This window comes from Heptranchias perlo, chromosome X (genome assembly GCF_035084215.1).
Source record: "Heptranchias perlo isolate sHepPer1 chromosome X, sHepPer1.hap1, whole genome shotgun sequence".
Classification (NCBI taxonomy): Eukaryota; Metazoa; Chordata; class Chondrichthyes; order Hexanchiformes; family Hexanchidae; genus Heptranchias; species Heptranchias perlo.
Window position 1 is genome coordinate 20595965 of NC_090370.1, and position 6563 is coordinate 20602527.

At 45.6% G+C, this 6563-nt stretch overlaps 1 long non-coding RNA gene across 1 annotated transcript; it reads right to left on the reverse strand.

The window, feature by feature from the left end:
- Positions 1-583: 583 nt before the first annotated feature.
- On the reverse strand, positions 584-2356 carry LOC137307035 (uncharacterized). Its single transcript, XR_010958998.1, has 2 exons — positions 2210-2356; positions 584-883 (listed from the first exon to the last, which is right to left on the reverse strand). It is a non-coding gene; the product is annotated as an uncharacterized lncRNA (long non-coding RNA).
- Between the last annotated feature and the right edge of the window lie 4207 nt (positions 2357-6563).

A 6563-nucleotide genomic window follows, 5' to 3' on the forward strand; every position in this document is an offset into this window, starting at 1 on the left:
TCTTCTAATGTAAGAGCGCTGTTGGGTTATAATCACAGGTTTTGAACCCATACAATTGTGTTCAGTAAGTAATGATTTTGATATAGTTACTGATGTCAGAGCAGCTTCATCCAACAGCATCGAGTTATACTGCCAGATTCACATGGGTCTCTTGTCAATCTCCCTCAACACTGGCACATCAACTCTCCCAGGGCAGGTACGGCAAGGGTTAGATAGAGAGTGAAGCCCCATCTACACTGTCTCCATCAAATACTCCCAGGGCAGGAAGAGCACGGGCTAGATTCAGAGTTAAAGCTCCCGCTTTAATGACCAATCAAGCAATCTGATGGGCCTGATGCAATGTGTGTCTCCTTCCAATCTTCCTGAAGAAACCCGGTCAAGTGAGATATCTTGAACCTTGAACGCCTGTCTTATTTCAGTAATTTTCTGAATGTGTTATTAGGCACTTTCAGAGATTCCCTGCTCTGGTCTCCTCTTCTCATTACCGACGATTCCGACATCTTCCCGCAGCCTCATAAGACCCCTGAGCATGCAAACCTGGGACACAATGATCCAAAAGAGAAACAAGACACGGATATGAAGCTGTGATCAATGCAGTGAGATTTATTTCTGAGTACAGCCCATTATTCAGACAGCAGTAATACAGGGTCCGAGGGTTATGGGACGAACACAATCAAACAGAGCCTGCTCCCCGTGAACGAAGGTTTCATTCAGTGAGAACTTGGAGCGCTCGGGCTGGTGAGAATCCATCACTGGATCTTTCACTAGTTCGGCCTGCAACAATGGAACCCATCGTGGCAGATCAGCAGCAGAGTCTCCTCGTTTGTGTTTCAAGATCCCTCACGACACATTGCTCCAAGCGAGCTGCAGTTGAAAACGTGCACTAAAATACAAAACGAAGAGTTAATTAATTGACCGTTCTGAACAAAGAGGGTGGGACATCAATGAGAAAACATGAAGCTGAGTCTGTCCGTGTTACCGGGACTGACTCTGGACCACACATGAACCTCAGCTCATTTTTACTTCATTAAACCTCGCATTGACCTCTCCCCGACCTGTAGTGACTCACTCTTTGTTCTCAAGGGCAGCACAATAGGTTTTCCACAGAATGGAGCCCACCATTCCCGCTATCTGAGACCAGAGACAAAGAAAAGAAAGATCTGACATTTATATCGAGCCTTTCCCGTCAACAGAAGGGTCGAAGGTGTTTCAAAGACAAAGGATTATTTCTGAAGTGCCGACACCATGTTGGCACCAAATTGCTCACAGCAAAGTCCCACAAACAGAAAATGAGACTTGACAGTGTGGGGAGTTTCTGGTCATGTTAGTTGAGAGAGTAATGTTGGTCCAGGACACCAGGAGAACTCCCAGCTCTTCAAATAATGCCACCAAATGTTTCCTGCCCCATGAACGGGAAGACAAGGTCTCCGTTTAACGATTCATTCAAAAATGACACCTCCAACAGTGCAGCACTCCCCCAGTGCTGGGCTGTATGTACTGGAGTGGAACATCAACCCACAACATGTTCACTCAATTCCCAACTGAGGCAAACTGACACCCGGCGACTGAACTTGATAGTTTCACTGTTGATTCCTCTACTCAGTTCATGTCCTCATATTCTGATCTCTATGTAGACTGCAGAATTATTAGGATTCAGAAACCTGTTTTGAAACCCTTTTGATCCAATCCCTTCCCCTCATGTTATGAAAATCTGACTCGTGTCTGGGGTCCGGTTCCACAGATGCCTCCAGTATCGCTCCCAATTCACCATTCTTCATCTGGGTCTGAGCAGTGAGTGTGGGGGAAAGGGGCTGAAGGAGTTCCTGATGCCGTTCGCACTCTTACACTTTGTAGCAGGTAGCACTGATTGGGAGCAGGAACTGTGAGTTTCGCCCTCCCTAATACCTGGGAACTGAGACCAATTACTGAGTCTCCCAAACAGGTCAATGCTCCGGCTGAGATCCACTGACTTGGCACTGGCCAGTAATTTGTGCTTTAATTCCTGGTCTGTTTGGATCATCAAACAACACCCACCATCCCCACTACCCGCTAAGGTACCGACTAAACAATCGGGGGATTTAGTTGGTTCAGGTTAAATTCTTCAATCATTCTTACAATAATATTCATTTAACCAATCAAACCGTGAGCTTCATTCAGATCATAAAATAGTTTAAACAAAACTTGGTGTTGCGAGATCAGAGAAACTTACCTCCGCGACTTGCGACAACGACGCGTCCTCCCAACCTCCACCAATCAACAGTGATGGACTGAGTCAGCACCAGGACTCCAAATACCAAGAGCAGGACTTTCATCATCTTCCGCTGAGTTCCTCAGAGTCAGGATCAGACGGCTGGAGTACACAAGTTCTGTATCTAGACTCAGAGAGTTTGCTGTATTTATAATCGCATACACGGGGAGGGACTCTCTGAAAATATTCGGAGAAAACGAATTTCCCTTCTGTGTAACCGTGAATCAGTTGGCAGCTTGCCTCAGTTGGCAGTTCTCTATCTTTCAGATCACAAGGTTGTGTTTTTGGCCCCACTTCTGGTTTTAAAACTCGAGCTGATCTGACAGGATGTGCCAGGCACACAAGCAGGACATTTCACCCTTAACTCCACCCAAAGTATTGCATCCACATGAGCTCGAAATCAGACCCCTCTCTCCTGCACGCTTCCCGTGCACTTTAATATGCCATCTGGTGTGATGTCTCTGGTGTGATGACTCCAAGAACCGAGAGAAGAGCTTCCATCAGTTCTGGCACAGAGAGTTGTCTGCATTTTTTCATCACACACACGGGGACTGACCGCTCTCTGAAAAAATCCTGGGAAAAGTTGTTTCCTTTCTGTGTGACTGTTGATCAGTTGGCAGCTGGACGAAGTTGGCAGTTCTCGATCTTTCAGATCACAAGGTTGTGAGCTGTGGCCCAACTAAAAGGCTTAACACGTGAGTTCAGGTGACAGAATGTGACAGATACACGAACAGGACATTTAACCCATCAACTCCAACTACAGTATTATCTCCACGTGAAGTCAATATATAACCCGTCGCTCCTGCTCGCTCACCTTGCTCCTTAATATTTCACAGTCTGATCTCTGTTCTACTGGTAAACAGACACAGAATGTTCATGGACTGACTGCACATCGCTTTTAAATTGACACGGAATGACCCGGGACTGACAGCACACCCCTTTTAAACAACCACAGAATGATCCGGGACTGACAGCACATCCCTTTTAAACAGACACAGAATGATTCGGGACGAACAGCAAACCCCTTTTAAACAGATACAGAATGATCCGGGAATGACAGCACACCCCTTTAAAACAGACACAGAATGATCCGGGAATGACAGCACACCCGTTTAAAACAGACACAGAATGATCCGGGAATGACAGCACACCCCTTTAAAACAGACACAGAATGATCCGGGAATGACAGCACACCCCTTTTAAACAGGGACAGAATGATCCGGAACTAACAGCAAACCCTTTTGAAACAGACACAGAATGATCCGGTACTGACAGCAAATCCCTTTTAAACATACAGAATGATCCGGGACTGACAGCGCATCCCTTTTAAACGGACAGAATGATCCGGGACTAACAGCAAACCCTTTTTAACCAGACACAGAATGATCCGGAAATGACAGCGCATCCCCTTTAAATAAAAACTAAATGATTGGGGATTGAAGTTGAGGAGGAGTGTGAAATATTGGATGGGATAAATATAGTGAGAGAGGAAGTATTAAGAGGATTAGCTTCTTTGAAACGGGATAAATCACTCGGGCCGGATGAAATGTATCAGAGGCCGTTCAAAGAAGACAGGGAGGAAATAGCGGAGGCTTCAACAATCATTGTTCAAACTTTACTGGATACAGGGGCAGTGCAGGAGTATTGGAGGACTGGGAAAATTGTACCGCTGTTTAAAAAGGGAGTGAGGGATAGGCCGATTATTACAGGCCAGTCAGCCTAAACTCAGTGGTTGGCAAATTATTGGTATCAATTCTGAGGAACGGGATATACTGTCACTTAGCAAAGGCATGAACTGATCAAGGACAGTCAGCACGGATTTGTTAAGGGGAGATCGTGTCTGACTGACTTGATGGAATGTTTCGATGAGGTGACAAGGAGGATCGATGAGAGTAGCGCAATTGATGTAGTCCACATGGATTTTAACAAGGCTTTTGACAAGGTCCCACATGGCAGATTGATCAAAAAAGTAAAGGCCCATGGGATCCAAGGGAGAGTGGCAAATTGGATCCGAAATTGGCTCTTTTGCAGGAAGCAAAGTGTCATGGTTGACGGATATTTTTGCCACTGGAAGGCTGTTTCCAGTGGGGTGCCGCACTGCTCGGTACCAGGTCCTTTTCTTTTTGTGGTATACATTAACGATTTGGACTGAAACGTAGTGGGCACGATTAAGAAAGTTGCGGATGACACAAAGATAGGCCTTGTGGTTGACAGTGACGAGGAAAGCTGTAGACTGCAGGAAGATATCAATGTACTGGTCAGGTGGGCAGAAAAGTGGCGAATGGAATTCAATCCGGAGAGCAAACAAGGCAAGGGAATACACAATAAATGAGAGGATACTGTGAGGTATAGATGAAGTGAGGGACCTTGGAGTGCATATCGACAGATCCCTGAAGGTTGCAGGAAAGGTTGATAAGGTGGTTAAGAAGGCATATGGAATGCTTTCCTTTGTTAGCCTAGGCATAGAATATAAAAGCAGGGATGTTATGCTGGAACTGTATAAAACACAACTGAGGCCACCATTTGAGTACTGCGCACAGTTCTGATCACCACATTGCTGGAAGGATGTAATTGCACGAGAGAGGCTGCAGAGGAGATTTACGAGGATGTTGCCAGGACTGGAGAATTTTACCTCGGCTGGTGTTGTTTTCCTTGTAATAGAGGAGGCGGAGGGGTGATTTGATTGAGGTGTCCTAAATTATGAGGGGCCAAGATAGAGCAGGTTGGAAGGACCTATTTCCCTTAGTGGAGGGGTCAATAATCAGGGTGCATGAATTTAAAGTGATTTGCAGAAGGTTTAGAGCGGAAATGAGGAATCTTTTTAAACCCAGAGAGTGGTGGGCGTCTGGAACACACTGCCTGAGAGGGTGGTAGAGGCAGAAACCCTCAACTCATTTAAAAAATGCCTGGATGTGCACCTGAAGAGCCTTGACCTACAGGACCATGGACAAAATGCGGGAACGTGGGATTGGGCTGGATGGCTCGTTTCTCAGCTGGCGCGTACACGATGGGGAGAATGGCCTCATTCTGTTCCGCAATTTTTCTATGACTCTATGATTCTAGGCATGGAATGATCTGGGACCGACAGCGCACGCCTTTTAAACAGCCACAGAATGATTCGGGGCTGACAGCACACCCCTTCTAAACAGGCCCAGAATGATCCGGGACTGACAGCACACCCCAACTAAACAGACACAGAATGATCCGGGACTGACAGCACATCCCATTCTAAACAGCCACAGAATGATTCGGGACTGACAGCACACCCCAACGAAACAGACACAGAATGATCCGGGACTGACAGCACATCCCATTCTAAACAGCCACAGAATGATTCGGGACTGACAGCACACCCCAACTAAACAGACACAGAATGATCCGGGACTGACAGCACATCCCATTCTAAACAGCCACAGAATGATTCGGGACTGACAGCACACCCCAACTAAACAGGCACAGAATGATCCGTGACTGACAGCACACCCCAACTAAACAGGCCCAGAGTGATCCTGGACTGGTATATATTAAACACCTGGACTTGGGTATACAGGATATAATTTGAAAGTTAGCAGAAGAGACGAAACTCAGAAACGGGGTAAACAATGTAGAGGATAGTAACATTCTTCAGGAGGACACAGACAGACTGGTGAAATGGGTCCATCCATGGCAGATGTAAATTAACGAAGAGAAGTGTGAAGTGATACGTTTGCTGGAAGAATAGGAGAGGCAATGTGGGAGAACAGAGCGATCTGTGGGTATATGTGCACAAATTTTTGAAGGTGGCAGGACAAGTTGAGAAGGCAGTAAAAGATGAGAGATCCCGGACTTTATTAATAGAGGATAGAGGACAAATGGAAGAATAATATACTAAAACTTTATAAAACAATGCTTAGGCCTCAACGGGAGTATTATGTCCAATCTGAGCACCGCACTTTAGGAAGGATGTCAAAGCCTCAGAGAAGGTACAGAAGAGGTTTACTAGATTGATTCCTGGGATGAGGGACTTCAATTATGTGGAGTGACTGAAGAAACTGCTTTGTTCTCCTTGGAACAGAAAAAAGTTAAGGGGTGATTTGATAGAGGTATGCAAAATCATTAACAGTTTTAATAGAGTAAATAATTAGAAGCTGTTTGCAGTGGCAAACGGGTCGGTAACCAAAGGACTCAGATTTAAGATGATCGGCAAAAGAGCCAGTGAAGATATGCGGTCGGTTTTTTTTCGCAGCGAGTTGTAATGATCTGGAATGCGCTGCCTGAAAAGTGGTGGAAGCAGATTCAATAGTAACTTTCATACTAATGTGTAAAAGTGAATTGG